We start from the raw sequence: 16,958 nt of genomic DNA, 5'->3' as shown, positions 1-16,958 counted from the left end.
ATGTTTACAATGAGATTATTATATTTTAAAACACTGTCATCAGTGTCCCAAGAGTAATGCAATATGTTTGGTCAGTAATCCCACCAAGTCCTAAATTGAGGGGTCATTCCTCACAACAGGCCCTCACTCTGCTCACAATGACACTGGTATAAATCAGGAGTAACTCCTCTGAAGTCAACGACCTGGTGTAAGTGAGATCAGAATCAGACCTCACTGCTTTTATTTTCGATCTTTACATGGAGCTAAACACAACCCCCTCGGAGGCAGCACTGCAATTTGACAAATGCAAATGGAATCCCACCCCGCTTCTCCTCGTTTAAACCTTGTATATTTTACAGTGTTCTCCTTGGTATCAGCCATGGGAGAACCTTTTTATATAAAGGAAAGACACAAAATAAGCTCTCCTCTTAATGACACAGACCAGCCTTTCCTTAGATTTAGATTTTGTTGTATTTCCATTTCTTCAGTAAGAGGAAGGAGAGAGATTTTTTTTTTTCGAGTTAAGTGTATGGTATCCTTTTTTTAATGGTTTGTGTTAATCTCCATGGGGCTTATTCTCCCCTCATTCACACTGGTCAGTGGAATTATACTGGTGTAAGGGAGATGAGAATCAGGGCCCATGTATTGTGTGAATGTTGGCATTCCCTTGTGATGAGTAAACACACATATGGCAATTGCAGGTACGGTAGCTGCACTTTCCAAATAAATGAAAACACGGATTTTAACTTGGGTCTTTGTTCCTAGAATTGCAAATTATTCAGAACATCTGCAGTGTGTGCCAAAATGAGATGTGTATTGTCACATGCTGATATAACATTTTAAGGCTATATTCTCATCTTTAGGAACTGTATAATCTTCAACAACATTAATGGGAGCTAACAGAATTTCCTTTTAGTGAGTCCTTATAATTCATATTAATACAAGTTTGTATATTTTTCTCTTGGTGCACATGTCTAACTCCCACTGGTGTTGTTGAGTTTTGGGAGCACATCAAGAGGAGAATAAGCTCCCTTATGATTGGCTTGTTGTAAACTATTCAGTGATTTTATTTTATAATTACACCAGGGATACAAGAAAAATGTCTCTTGCCATGGGATAAACAGACATACTGAACATGGCATCAATATCAGCAACATGCTTTCATGCTAAGAACTGGAGACTCAGGCTTTGGACTGTAGTACATTTAGCTGGGGGCAAAATCTGCCATATTCCAACTTGAAGAGCTTTCAGGCAAAAGCAAGTACTGCCTTGCACGTGATTACATTTGGGTCTTCAATTTACTATTTTGAAAATTGAAAATACAAACCCACTCTCTTCTTCCTCTCCAGCAGATGAGAGAAAATCATAAGCCCAAAGCATAGGTGCATTGCCTTTCTCAGCCTCCAATACTTTCAATAGCACTTCAATTCTTATCATATGTAAATTGGTATCAAAATGATCACATCCAGATTGTATATACAGCAGGAGAATGTTTCAGAATATCAGTAGAGATTCTGCTGCTTACAATGACTGAGATCTAGTCTGTAGAGGTTTCAGTATATATTTACATTTTAGACTAACTTTTCTAGAGCTCCACTAATCTCATTATTAAAGAACATGATGTACTGAGTGCAGGGCCTCTGGTTTATTTCAGGATTCTGCTGACAACATACAGTGACTGAAGATGTTGACATGCACTGTAAGAGTGAAATGATAGTGAATGGATATAAGATAAGCAGACTACAAGACCAAAGCGATAGGAATAAACTTTCAAAGTTCATCAAAAGCAGATCATACCCTCAGCATCTTTTTATATCCCTCCATCTCCAATACTAATGTATTCATACTGCGTACATTTCAGAGAGTGAAATTATTTTTTGCAGAGATTCTACACAATTTATAAAAGTTGATCCATGCTTCCTGAAACTGTTTCTATTTTAAATGTAGCTAATCTGGTGCAAAAAGGTATATGTTCCACTTGCCTTTTTCACATCATATCCACAGAAGCTGCATTCTGTAAGCACATGATTCAACAGTTATATTGACGCACGTTGTGACTTGCAAGTCTAATTGAAAATAGCCTGAAGGCTCCAAACAATTGGGACACAGTCAGTTTATCTCTCTGAACTAATGTTGCCAACTACACATTAGTATTGTGCTTCCAGCAAAAACTCATGGATTTTCAAGCTATTTCTTTTTATGCATGATTAGAAAATGCAAAGATGAAAACCTCTTTGCACACTCCTCTGTGCTTCACAAAGAGACTGAGTCAGTGGAGAAGAGGAGACTTGCCTTTAAGTTCAGACTGATGTTTATTATACAGAGATTTTTTCAGTGGAAATCAGTGGGATAGTATATGCAGAAGCTGAGTTGCAATTTAGGATTTGGGGCCATGGTGACTAGCTGGCATGGCTCCAAGGGCATTCTGCCTTGAGTTAAAAGAATACAGGCATGAAATGCTATTTCTGTACACTGCAATTATTACAAATTATGATGGCATAGAAACATTTAGCTTGCTTGGTAGTAACAATACAGATGTGTCAAGGTGCTGCAGTTCAACAAAGGTTCAGAAGGGGTACATGTGGGATGTGGTTTCAGAGTGTAGAATGGGCACAAAATAAGGATGTGATGAATCTTGGATTCATATTAGATTCCTGTTGTAATCCAGCCATTTGGAAAGTATTTAAAATCAATCAAAGTTGTTCCTTGGACAATTACCAATAGCAAATAATCACTGGGGATGTAGTGTTTATTCAGATTGCTGTTGGGTGCCTGCCTTGCATGTTTTTCTTGTCATAGAATCATAGGACTGGAAGGGAACTCAGTAGGTCACCTAGTCCAGTCCCCTGCACTGATGAAGAACTAGGTATTATCTAGACCATCCCTGATCTCTAATAGAGGCCATTTGTCTTTATTTAATGTTTATTTCCGACCATTTCTCCTGTTTGTCAAGATCATTTTGAATTCTAATCCTGTCCTCCAAACCACTTGCAACCCCTCCCAGCTTGGTATCATCTGCAGACGTTATAAGTGTCTCTCTATACCATTATCCAAATCATTTATGAAGATATTGACTAGAACCACCCAGGACAGATCTGTGCAGGACCCCACTTGATATGCCCATCCAGCTTGATTGCAAATCACTGATAAATACTCTGAGTAAAGTTTTCCAACCAGCTCTGCACCCATCTTATAGAACGTTTATTTAGGCTACATTTCCCTAGTTTTCTTATGAGAAGTCATGTGAGACAGTATCAAAGCCTTACTAAAATTGAAATATATCACATCTACTGCTCCGCCCACCCACACATCCAGAAGGCTTGTTACCCTGTATGGATATTAGGTTGATTTGACATGATTTATTCTAGACAAATCTATGTTGAAGGTTAGTTATCACCTTATTATCTTCTAGGTGCTTAACAAACTGATTATTTTCTCCACTATATTTCCATATACCAAGGTTAAGCTTACTGGTCTACAATTCCCTGGGTTGTCCTTATTCCCCTTTTATAGATAGGCACTACATTTGCCCTTTTTCAGTCCTCTGGGATCTCTCCTGTCCTCCATGAGCACTCTAAAATAATTGCTAATGGTGCAGAGATCTCTTCAGACAGTTCCTTAAGTATTCTGTGATGTATTTCATCAGGCCCTGTCACCTTCAAGACATCTAACTTGTCTAAGGGCTTATCTCCACTTACCATGGATCGATGCTGCGGCGATCTATCAACCGGGAGGTCAATTTAGCGGGTCTAGTGAAGACCTGCTGAATCAACCACCGATGGCTCACCTGTCGACTCCAGTACTCCACCAGAACGAGAAGCATAAGGTAAGTCGACGGCAGAGTTTCTCCTGTCGACCCAGTGTGGTGTAGATACCGCATAAGTCGATCTAAGTTACGTTGTAGTTATTCACGTATCTGGAGTTGCATAACTTAGGCCGACTTAGCCCTGTAGTGTAGACCTGCCCTAAGTAATTCTTGTTCTTTCCCTATTTTAGCCTCAGATCCTATCATGTAGACTGATGTTGACTATGTTAGCCATCCAATCAAAGCAGACTTTTTTTGTGAAATCTAAAACAAAAAAGGCATTTAAAAGTTCGGCCATTGCTGCGTTTTCTGTTATTGTCTTCCCCTCCCCATTGAGTAAAAGGCCTACCCTGGCCCTGGTCTTCCTCTTGCTTCTAATACATTTGTAAAATATTTTCTTGTTACCCTTTATGTCCCTAGGTAGTTTGACCTCATTTTTTGCCTTGGCCTCTATACTTTTGTCCTTACATGCTTGTGGTGTTTTTATGAAAGTAGTTAAGGACATTGAGGTCAATGGTCATTGGGACAAAATACAACATGGTTTTACAAAAGGTAGATCGTGCCAACCAACCTGGGGACCTTGTAAACTGGAGTAATAGTAATAGGATGAAATTTAATAGTGAAAAGTGCAAGGTTATGCATTTAGGGATTAATACCAAGAATTTTTGTTATAAACTGGGGAGGCATCACTTGGAAGTAACAGAGGAGGAGAAGGACCTCCAAGTATTGGTTGATCACAGGATGACTATGAGCTGCCAATGTGATATGGCTGTGAAAAAAGCTAATGCGGTCTTGGGATGCATCAGGCGAGATATTTCCAGTAGAGATAAGGAGGTTTTAGTATCATTATTCAAGGCACTGGTGAGACCTCATCTGAAATATTGTGTGTAGTTCTGGTGTCCCATGTTTAAGAAGGATGAATTCAAACTGGAACAGGCACAGAGAAAGGCTACTAGGATGATCCGAGGAATGGAAAACCTGTCTTATGAAAGGAAACTCAAAGAGCTTGGCTTGTTTAGCCTAACCAAAAGAAGGCTGAGGGGAGATATGATTGCTCTCTATAAATATATCAGAGGGATAAATACCAGGGAGGGAAAGGAATTATTTAAGCTCAGTACCAATGTGGACACAAGAACAAATGGATATAAACTGGCAATCAGGAGGTTTAGACTTGAAATTAGATGAAGTTTCTAACCATCCGAGGAGTGAAATTCTGGAATAGCCTTCCAAGGGGAGCAGTGGAGGCAAAAAACATATCTGGCTTCAAGACTAAGTTTGATAAGTTTATGGAAGGGATGGTATGATGGGATAGCTTAATTTTGGCAGTTAATTGATCTTTGACTATTGGTGGTAAATATGCCCAATGGCCTGTGATGGGACACTAGATAGGGTGGGATCTGAGTTACTACAGAGAATTCTTTCCTGGGTGTCTGGCTGGTGAGTCTTGCCCATATGCTCAGGGTTATCAGATAACCATATTTGGGGTCAGGAAGGAATTTTCCTCCAGGGCAGATTGGCAGAGGCCCTGGGGTTTTTTTGCCTTCCTTTTTAAACCACAAATTGAGGACTTCAATAGCTCAGACATAGGTCAGGGGTTTATTACAGGAGTGGGTGGGTGAGATTCTGTGGTCTGCGTTGTGCAGGAGGTCAAACTAGAAGATCATAATGGTCCCTTCTGACCTTAAAGTCTGAGTCTGAGTCTATATTCATCCTTCATAATTTGACTTGGTTTCCACTTTTTGTATGACTCTGTTTTCTTTGAGGTTCAGGTCATTGGAGATTTCCTGGTTAAACAAGGGTGGTCTCTTACCAAACTTCCTATCTTTCCTAAGCATTGAGATAGTTTGCGCTTGTGCCTTTAATAGAGTCTCTTTTAAAAAACTGCCAACTCTCCTGAACTCTTTTTTCCTTAGACATATTTCCCACAGGAACTTACCTATTCTCTGAGTTTGCTAAAGTCTGCCTTCTTGAAGTTCATTGTCTTCATTTGGCTATTATGTGTATGTTTTATGGTAGTCTTTGATTACATGATCACATTCTATTTTTGCCACATACACCCTGCCTCATTCAGTGCACAGGATGCCATCGGCAAAAACTTTTTCAGCTTCTGTTCTTGCCTCAGGAAAAAATCATGAAACACTTGGTGTTAAACACTTACTTTTATCAGCATCTCTGTGATGTGGGAGGAGATGCAGGAGAGGGTGTGGGGTGGAGGCTCCGGAAGGGGGCTCAAGGCTGGGGTAGGGGGTTGGAGTGCGGGAGGAGGTGCAGGGTGCAGGATGGGGCTCAGGGCGGGGGAGGGGTTTGGGGTGCAGGAGGAGGTTCCAACCTGCGGCAAGGGGTGTGAGCGGACATGCCAAACCCCCAGAAAAAATGCAGAAATTGGGCTTGTTTTTGGCTTAATTTGCTTGTGAGATGCTTGTTGGCTAGTTTTTGGTTTGTAACTTGTAGCTTGTTTTGCTTGTAGCTTGTTGCTTCTTTTTTTGATTGGCTCCCGGCAAGCAGGGGCAAGGGGGGAGAGAGTCGGGGGTGCACAGCGGGCCCACCACAGTCCCAGACTGCACACCGGGGGGATTTCATTCATATAGAGTGTTGGGGTTCTTAGGGACTGGCTTGTTTTGGCCTTGTTTTGAAATGGGATTAGCTTGATTTTTGGCTTATTGTGAAAGTTGGGGTGCTTATTTACTGCATGAAAGTTGGCAACTGTGGATGCGAGGTTGGGGGTCTGGGAGGGAGTTTGGGTGCGGGAGGGGGTTCCCACCTGGGGAGGCAGGTTGGGGTGCAGGCTCTGGCTGGGCAGCACTTACCTCAGGCGGCTCCCAGTCAGCGGGGCTAAGGGAGGGTCCCTGCCTGCCTTGGCTCTGCGCTGCTCCCAGAAGTCGCCATCATGTCTGGCACCTAGGTGGAGGCATGGCCAGGCAGCTCTGTGCAGGCGCCGTCCCTGCAGCACCCATTGGCCACAGTTCCTGGTCAGTGGGAGCTGCGGAAGCGGTGCTCGGGGTGATCGCACCTGTGCCGAGGGGCCACAGGGACATGCCGGTCACTTCTGGGGTCTGCACGGAGCCAGGGCAGGCAGGGAGCCTGCCTTAGCCCCGCTGCACAGCTGACCGAACTTCTAATGGCCCAGTCAGCAGCGCTGACTGGAGCCGCCACGGTCCCTTTTCGACTGGGTGGTCTGGTTGAAAACTGGATGCCTGGCAACCCTACCAGGGGGACAGCTCTGAAGGCAGCGCTGCCTGCACAAATCAGGGACAAATGCCCAGTTTTAGTGAAAAAGGAGGGACGGCTAGAACAGCTGAAAAAGGGGACTGTCCCCGCCAAAACGGGTCATATGGTCACCCAACCAGGCTAAATACATTGAAGATGAGGTGTTCAGACTCTAAGTAACGGAAGCATATATGCACTCTAGATTTATTTTACGAAAAGGAAATTTAGGCATAGAGAGGTTAAGGTCAGAAGTGTCCAAAAAAAAGTTGGGTTTCCTCCTTGAGATGCCTAGTGCTTCATTTTACTTCCTATCTATCTTAAAGTGTTATACCACCACCTATCACTGTAGTGTCTGAATACCTTCCAATAAAATTGAGAGCAATAGCGAAGACTCTAGTAGATTTCATGGAGTGTCTGGCACTTCTTCCTTTATGGGGTTAGATGTTAGTTGCTTGGGGTTTTGGGGGGCATTGGTAGGGGTTAGAGAATAAAAGGGGTGTTTATGTTGTGAATATTATGGTGGAAAGACTGTCTTCAAGGCCCTCTTACAGAGAGGCTTTAAAGTATTTAGCATTTTAGCACTTGAAATGTTGAAAGCACAGCACCCATTGACTTCAGTTGCAGCTGAGAGTGCTCAACACTTCTGCAAATCAGGCCTCATGTGTCTCAAGTTGGGCACCCAGGAAATAAGGAACACACAATTAGTGACCTCCTGTGAAAAGTTTGGTTTGTTTGTGATTTGTCCAGCATCACCTAGGCAGAGGTTAGGCTGGTTCTTATGCTGTCACTTGGAAAGCATAGAGGCCATCAAATGTGTTATGCATGTCTGTGATGTTCTGTCCTGTGCCAAATCTGGCACATTATGAGGTAGGATGGGGTAGGAAGGACAAGTATCTCATGCCACCTAACCATCGTGTTTTAGCTCTTCCAGAGGGTCTTTTCCATCCTACTCTCATTGGGTCAAAGTCAATGGCAAAAGCAAGGAAAAATCCAGTTTCCTGGGGCAGCACTCAACTGACTTAACCATGAGACCTTCTCTTCCTGCCATGTGCTGCTTCATTCACTACACACCTCCCAACTTTTGCAACAAATGAGTTAGGGGTCCTAAAGACAATAGCCTCATTCACTACACATCCCCCATTCCCAGAGCACTGTCTTTCCTGCATGCTGAGAGACTCCAATTATACTTCTCGAAGTCCCTCAATAACCCCAGTGTATCCTTTCTAAGGTCATAATCAAAATGCCAATTCCATTTCCTCATTTAATACGTTGATTTGAGAAAAATACATCTGAAAACTTGACCGCTGGAAGTACTATGATATGACCATCAAATATATGCAGCAGCTGACAACTTTCTACACAGAGTTATACACCTTTTATTTTTTAACAAATGCATTTTTTTTTAAATTATGGTTAATAGAAATTTGTGGTCCAGTCAGAGTATGCTACAGACATAAGCTGAAAGTTTCATAGAAATGCCAGAGTCTTAACATTGTTAATGACATGAGTAACAAACAGGAAATAGGATCTTGTAATTTAATTTTGAACAGTGATTTATTTCTGATAAGATTGACTTCTAACTTTTCTGTCTCTTACACCAGTTTAACGCCATTGGGCCAGAGTCACAGCTAGTGTAAATCAGTGTTGCTCCATTAAAGTCAATGGAGCTATGCAGACTTAGAGCGATGAAGATCCGGCCCACTGAATTCCTCTCAATAACTCTTCATCGGGGGTGGCTCCAGGCACCAGCGCAGCAAGCGTGTGCCTGGGGTGCCAAGCCTTGGGGGGCGGCGTGCGGGTCGCCCTGAGGGCAGCAGTCAGGCAGCCTTCAGCGGCATTTCTGCAGGAGGTCCGCTGGTCCTGCGGCTTCGGCAGCAATTCGGTGGCGGGTACGGCAGATCACCCGCAGAACCACCGCCAAATCCGCGTGACCGGCGGACCTCCCGCAGAAACGCCACCAAAGGCTGCCTGACTGCCGTGCTTGGGGTGGCAAAAACCATAGAGCCGCCCCTGCTCTTCATTTACACTGATGTAACTGAGATCAGCATCAAGACCAAGGCATTTTCCGCACAGGTGTTATTCCTATTTTCATTAGAGTCCTACTGATTTCGGAAGTCATCTGTGAGCTTCCCCCTTTGTGCCAGAGCAAGTTCAAAACAGTGAAATTAGTAAATTAACCTTCAGGAGGAACTGCACCCCAGAGGACACAGCTGGGCTTGGTGAGTTTCCTTTGCAATTGTCTTCTTCTCAGGGTTGGAAACTCGGAGCTTGCCTCTGCAATTCACAAGGAAAGACAGAAATAAGAATGACTTACCAGATAATGACAGACCAATATGTACAGTAATTAGCTTTTCTGTTCCACTCTTTAGTGGAGATTGACATCAAGGGCAGATCAAGAGAGTGGAAACAATTGGATCACTGTTCACATTTAAACATTAACCCACTAATTCCATTTCCCTGTATAAAATATTGTACAGTCTGATTGTCAATGCAAAGACCATATTTAAAAACTAATTCATTGTGTATTCTAATGAGTTTATTTAGTACAAGCATTTCAATTTAAAAAAAGGATAGTCAGAAGCTGTTTATCCAAAGTACCTGATCAGCAATAATTTTTGTCTCTCTGAAGAAAGGTCATGTCTCCCATTGTGTGTCAAAAACTTTGATGTCCCTCCTTCTGCCAAATGTTATATTCCTGTCCCCTATCTGTGCACAGATAAACAATATATGACTATAGTTGGATTTATTGCTTGTACAAGTAAAGAGGCAAGGCCAGGGATAGGGGGGAGGGATAGCTCAGTGGTTTGAGCATTGGCCTGCTAAACCCAGGGTTGTGAGTTCAATCCTTGAGGGGGCCACTTAGGGATCTGGGGCAAAAATTGGTCCTGCTAGTGAAGACAGGGGGCTGGACTCAATGACCTTTCAAGGTTCCTTCCAGTTCTAAGGAGATTGATATATCTCCAATTATTACCTATTACCTTGCCAGTGAACAGTTTCTCTCTATGTATCAATAAATAGCGTTAAAGGCTTTCAAAGAAGGTGTAATGCACATGGGCCATATATTTCATGTCCCGTATTCAGAGGTGAAAGTAAGCAAGTATGGTCCGGTATGGCGTACCGGCAAGAGCCAGTACGCAGTGCCGGACTGGACCAGCTTCCGTGGTGGCGATTTAAAGGGCCCAAGGCTTCAGCCGCTGCGGGGAGCCTCGGGCCCTTTAAAGCACTGCCGGAGTTCCAGCAGCCGGGTTTGGGCATGCATTTAAACGGCCTGGTACTCCGGCCGCTGCGGGGAGCCCTGGGCCCTTTATATCCCCGCCGGAGCTCTGGCAGCCAGGCTTCCACAGTGATTTAAAGGACCCGGAGCTCCACAGTGGCCAGAGCCCTGGGGCTTCCAGCCAGCTCTGCAGCTGGTAGGTCTGGGGTGATTTAAAGGCCCTGGGACTCCCAGCCATAGCCGGAGCCCCCGGGCCTTTAAATCTTTAAAGGCCAGGCCTCTTTCCGGTTGAGGCCACACCTCTTCCGGTTGAGGCCACACCCCCGCTCAGGACTCCAGCATACTGGTAAGCCCATTAAGTTAATTTCACCCCTACCCATATTTTAATGCTAAATTTTCTAAGTTGGGTGCAATGAGTGCAGCTGGAAAAGCATACCTTTGTGCCCATAAAATGATTGTATGCGCAGTTCTTCATTTTGTGTGCAGAAATGACCATGTGGTGCAGAAAGATGAACAGGTTTTGGAGGTGGAACAGGTATGCTTGCATCACATCTATGAGAGGCGCGAGCTCAACTTTGGCAATGGGAATTTTAGGGCCTGATTTTCAAAACGTAGAAACATGCATGATTGCCTGTAGCTACTGCACCCTTAAAGGAGATAATTGCACATATACTTGTCTAGCTAAGTTCCTAATTAGACTTTCACATGCATTTGTCTGATTTGCACCTTGCACATGCAGTCTGGGTAAATTGTAAAGCTCCATTTTTGAAAATTTGGCCTGTCGTGTCTAATTTGGCCTGTCGTGTCGGATCATGCATGTTGTGTCTCACTATGCTGTGCCTGAGTTGGCACTTCCGTTATAGATGTCCTGGGATTGTGTCAGGCTCAGGCCTAAAAATCACCACTTCTGTTAAAACCAAAGGCACCATGGCTAACTTCAAAAGGTATGCCTAGAAACAAGTCATCACATCCACTGCAACTCTCAAAGCCCTCTCAGGCTGAAGTCCAAGAAATTAATCCCTACCCCTCACTCTCTAGGAACATGTCATACTCACAACAGGGAAAACTACCATAAGAAGCATTCCATTAATTGCCAAGTTCTCTGACTCACCTTTTCCAGAGTGAGGGTGAGTCATTCAGTAATCAGCACTAACAATAAGTAAACAAGTTACCTCTGTCTAACCAGCGGGAGATCCAGGCACCAGCGCTCCAAGTGTGTACCTGGGGCGGCAAGCCGCAGGGGGTGCCCTGCCGGTCCCTGCGAGGGCGACAGTCAGGCAGCCTTTGGCGGCTTGCCTGCAGAAGGTCTGCCAGTCCTGTGGATTTGGCAGGAATTTGGCGGCGGGTACGCTGAATCCGCGGGACCGGGGACCTCCCACAGGCAAGCTGCCAAAGGCTACCTGACTGCTGTGCTTGGGGCGGCAAAAAAGCTAGAGCCGCCCCTGTGTCTAACCCTTTAAAGACCTTAAATAACTAACAGGAACAGGCCCTTCAGTAGGAAGATAGGAGCAGGAGAAATCTCCATATTTCCCAGGACTTGGTGTTTCTGGGGTCCGTGTTGTTTACTACCAGTCTCCAGTCCTGCTGTCTAAGTCTCCAAAATCACTATCACCTGGTAAGAAAACAAACTTCTTCAAACAAGCAGCTAAGTAAGAGGAGTGTGCTTCCTTACCTGTAGGGATTTTTTTTCTGGTTGGTCCTGGGAATAGGATAATGAAAATACTCAGAAGAATGACTAGATCAGCAGTGACTTCTCCAGATATTGCTCCTAGGTATAATACATTCTTAGTTTTATAAAACCTAAATTATGGGCCAAATTTGACCCTAGATTCTCCTTTTAAAGCAGCTAAATTAATTACATACTGCCTGCAGTACCTCTCTGGGAGCTCCTACCTTTCACTTACTGATCTGCTGTGCATGCAGTATTTCCAGAAATAACAACAGGCACAGTGAGGGGACTTTGCATCACTGTTGTGGGTATGAGATGGAGAATCTTAGTCGTGGCTGTTCTTACATTGCAAGCTACCCAGCCTGTTACCCATTTTAATATTGCACCTTTGAATTCATGAAAGGAAAATATGTATGTACTTGACTGTATGCCTGGACCTTTTACTTTATTACTGGGAGCTGTAGCCAGAACTGAGGGCTGACACACTGCTGAATTAAAGCTGAATTGATATCATACCATACCATATACTGTAATTATAGCTGTACATCAAAAATAAGATGTGTGAAAGGAAGCTATGGGCTTTGAGAGCCAGTGGTATTCTACAGAGAAGCAGTGCTTACATGGGAATCAGCATTCTGCCTGCAGAGGACAAAGGTATGCAGAATGCCTCCAAGGCGCTGGAGGAACAAACTCAGAAGCAATAATTACTTAATGCTGCAAAAGGCCACAGAATGAATTCACTCTAACACTGGTCTCCTGTCACTAGCAGATGCACTGGGAAAATGGGACAATGAGCATACTCACAACTTGCCCAGTGTCTTTGCTCACAGTAGCCCCTTTTCTGCTCAGAGCACAAACACCACCATCCTGGCAGCTTTACCTGTGTGATGTTTTGTAGAGTCTGCTGTCATTATGTGGGTATGGCCTATAGGCAGTGATAGTATGTCTGGGCTTAGGACTCTGAAGGGAGAAGCAGAACTGTTCTGGTGACTCATGGTGGTTTATGCTGGGAGGTTGACCAACCAAGGCTCAGTATCTCCAAGCCCAGAGTATATAAGGGTTTGTCTCTGAGTAGTAAGAGGGAACTCTGGCAGGGACAAAAGGATGTTGTATGGGGAAACCCTAGGAGCAAGTCAAGAGCATAAGAAAGCTTAAACCAAGTTTGTATTGTTGCTTGGTGTTGTTTGGATACTAACCCTGGGAGTGCTGTGTTGAGAGTCGGGGGAGGGAGCTCTTCACATTCACAGGATTCTGTGGGAAATCTCTCCAATCCTAGTATCAGGGGGTAGCCATTTTAGTCTGGACCTGTAAAAGCAGCAAAGAGTCCTGTGACACCTTATAGACTAACAGAAGTATTGGAGCATGAGCTTTCGTGGGTGAATACTTATGCTCCAATACGTCTGTTAGTCTATAAGGTGCAACAGGACTCTTTGTCGCTTTCTCCAATCCTAATTAATCTGAAGCTGCAAAATGTAAAACAATATTTTTTTCTGCTAATCTTTAATCATCATTAATGAAAATAGCAGCCCGGACATTGCAGAAGTAATGTTAGATATCACTTGTCTGTTGTCAGGTCTTTTTTCAAATGTGCACACACAGTAGAGTAAGTTATGAAACAAAGATTTATTTTTCTTCCTTGGTCTGTTTTCTTTCCAGGAGTGTTAGACCTAGGAAATCAATAACAGATTAAATTGTGAAGTAAGAGGAATGTAAACCTATCTGAGTAGTTAACAATTAACAGTTCGAGATTGAGAGCAGGATTTTGTTCATTTCAGAAATCACCTGGAGCCATTTGATTTGCACTAATATATACAGAAAGTTGGAATGTATGACCGTGTTATCCTTGTGCTTATCAGGTCATGCATGAACATTCACATTTATAGCAAATCCAGTTATGTCCGGACTTCTTTCTTATTTGCTTTATGCAAATATGCTATTCAGTCATAGAGTACAGGCCTTCTAATTAAGTCTCAAGGTCAGGAAAATCTAGAAAAAAATGACCTGACTTCTGACTAAAGACCTTCGGAGTCAGTAATTGTTAGAGTAATGTTTTTCTGAGCCATCCTTGGACAGACGCTGGTCCCTGAGAGCTCCCTGACACCATTAGGAAGGCAGCAAGCTGGACCCTGGTATCAAAAAGGTTGAGAAACACTGGTTTAGAGGAACTACTCCAATGTACTTTCCAAAAAGTGACAGAGCTGGTACGAAGAGAACAAATTTCCTGGACTCTCTCTAATTTATATTTCCTTAACTGTGATGCTCAGAATTGGACACTGTACTCCAGCTGAGGCCTCACCAGTGCTGAGTAGAGTGGGACAGTTACCTCCTATGTCTTACCTTCAACTCTCCTGATAATATGCCCGAGAATGTTATTAACTTGTTTTGCAGCTGCATTGCACTGTTGACTCATATTCAATTTGTGATCGCCTATAATCCCCAGATCCTTTTCAGCAGTACTACTAGCCAGTTATTTCCCATTTTGTAGTTGTGCATTTGATTTTTACTTCCTAAGCGCAGTACTTTGCACTTGTCTTTAATGGCTTTCATCTTGTTGATTTCAGCCCAATTTTACAATTTGTCACGATCACTTTGAATTCTAATCCTTAACTTAAATTTTGTCGACTATCATAAGTTGCTTTAATAACATTGCTGCATCCATAGTCATTGATCTTGCATTGACAGAGAGAGCATCGCATCATTGGTAGCTATCCTATTGTGCAACTTGCCACCATCTGCCACTGCATTGGGAGCTTTGGGAATGGATCACAGTGCATCATGGTGACGTGCTTGCTGTCCTGTGATGCAGTTCTTTCTGTCCCATCATTCCATGAGCTTTCTACTTCCTACTTCATTTTGCGCTGTTTTTCAACAGCCCCTGTAAACTGAGCACCTGCCATCTCTGTCTCACAGCATGGATCCTGAGCTACTGACCATGGTGGTGATCAACCTCATGAACACAACAAGGCCGGTCCTGCAGTATTTCATGAGCTCCAAAACAGAGAGTGAATCAGTGATGGCTGCCCTGCTATCTGCCATGAAAACAAATAATTCAAGTTTGCTGCCTACCTTCACGGAACAGCTTGCCATGGTGGACCATTGGTACTGAGCTTGGGAAAGAAGCACTGAGTGGTGGGTTTGGATCATGATTCAGGTATGGGATGATGAGCAGTGGCTGCAGAACTTTCGGATGTGCAAAGCCACCTTCCTGGAACTGTGTGCAGAGCTCTCCCCAGCACTGTGGCCAAGGACACCAGAATGAGAGCTGCCCTCACTGTGGAAAAGCGAGAGGCGATCGCTGTGTGGAACCTGGCAACTCCTGACTGCTACCAGTTAGTCACAAATCAGTTTGGAGTTGGAAAGTCCACCATGGGGGTTGCAGTGATGCAAATGTGCAGGGCCATTAATCGCCTTCTGCTATGAAGGACTTGACTCTAGTAACACGCAGGAAATAATTTATGACTTTGAGGCAATGGGATTCCCTAACAGCAGCCGGGCGATAGAGGGAACGCATATCTCTATTTTGGCCCCCGACCACCTTATGATGGAGTACATCAATCGAAAGGGCTACTTCTCCATGGTCTTGCAAGCTCTAGTGGATCACCAGGCACGTTTTGCTAACATCTATGCAGGGTGGTCAGGGAAGATGCGTGACGCACACATATTTTGGAACACTGGACTGTATAGAAAGCTGCACACTGCAACTTTCTTTCCAGACCAGAAGATTTCAGGGGAGATATGCAAGTGCCCATAGTGATCCTTGGAGACACCCCCCCCCCCCGTATCCCTAGCTCCCCTGGCTCATGAAGCATTGCACCGGGAACCTAGACAGTAGCAAGGAGCACTTCAACCACAGGCTCAGCAGGTGCCAAAATGATCATTGAATGTGCCTTTGGCTGATTAAAAGGATGCTAGCACTGTCTTTTTGGCCTGTTAAACCTCAATGAGGAAAATATTCTGATGGTCATTGTGGCCTGCTATACACTCCATAATATTTGCAAATCGAAGGAGGAAAAGTTTCCCCAGGAGTGGGATGCTGAGGCTGATCATTCAGCAGCCAGGTACAAGGGCAATTAGAAGTGTGCAGAGGGAGGCTATTTGAATCAGGGAGGCTTTGAAGGAGCATTTTGACAGTGATTCCTAGTAATGTGTCTTTATGTGATGCGTTCAGCTAAGCAATGTTTACTTGCCACCATGAATTACCCCTGATGTGCTTGCGTCTTGAGCATTAATTGCAAGGAGCAAATAGTCCTATCTGTAGCCAATGTGTTTCAGTGTTAGGACTGAGCAATGTATGTATGTATGTATTTCACAAATAAAGACTCATTTAATTTCAAAGACTCAAGTTTAATAACAGGATAAAACCCAAACTTTTGGTCAGACAGGAGGCATGACAAAGAAGAACTGTCTCGTGGTTAGGGCTCTCACAGCTGGGTGTAACTCCAGCTTTCATTGGGAAACCAGTTCCCAGGTGTGGAGTGCACGTAGTGTGAGGGACCCAGAAAACACAATGAACGTGGTGGGGGTGTTTTGGGAGGGCAGGGTCTGGAGTTCTGTAGTGGCTGGAGGGGGAGTTGGGCACAGATTTGCTGGGATTACAGGCCAATGAGGGATTTCAACATCTCTGGTCCTCAAGGAGCTTTATCATCTGCTCCTAACCCTATTTCCTTTCTTGGCTATCCAGCTGCAGTCTTGCATTTATTGTCTCCCGCCATTCTCTTGTTTGCTCTCTGCTGCATCTGTTGGCTGCAGCACCTCGCAAAACAGACCCTCCTTTCTCCTCCTGAGTCACCACCTTATCTGATATAGGCACTCTGCCGGTGTGGAGGAGTGTGTTCTCAAGGGCACATCTGCAGAAGGCAAAGAAACAATGAACAGAGAAAGTATTGTGAGGGTGCTCACAGCCAAGAATCACAAAAGTTACGCACACCTTTTTCTCACTGCCCTTTGGCTAGCACACAGGTCACCATGAGTTCCAATTATGGTGAGTTCGTAGGCAATGGGGGAAAGGGCAGGAGGGGACAACGGGTGGGTTGCAAAGCAGGTTACTATAAGCAGCTAGGGGGCCTATTCTGAATGTTGGTATC

General features: G+C 44.1%; 1 long non-coding RNA gene across 2 annotated transcripts in view; it reads left to right on the top strand.

The window, feature by feature from the left end:
* LOC120407792 overlaps positions 1 to 16,104 on the top strand; it is a 63,619-nt gene extending 47,515 nt beyond the window's left edge. For both annotated transcript variants that reach the window (XR_005600256.1, XR_005600255.1), the window contains one exon: positions 14,747 to 16,104. This is a non-coding gene — a long non-coding RNA (uncharacterized LOC120407792). The remainder of the gene's footprint in view (positions 1 to 14,746) is intronic.
* Positions 16,105 to 16,958: the final 854 nt, after the last annotated feature.

The sequence above is a fragment of the Mauremys reevesii genome, linkage group 6 (assembly GCF_016161935.1).
Source record: "Mauremys reevesii isolate NIE-2019 linkage group 6, ASM1616193v1, whole genome shotgun sequence".
In the NCBI taxonomy this organism is placed as follows: Eukaryota; Metazoa; Chordata; order Testudines; family Geoemydidae; genus Mauremys; species Mauremys reevesii.
This window is presented reverse-complemented; position numbering and strand designations above follow the sequence as displayed.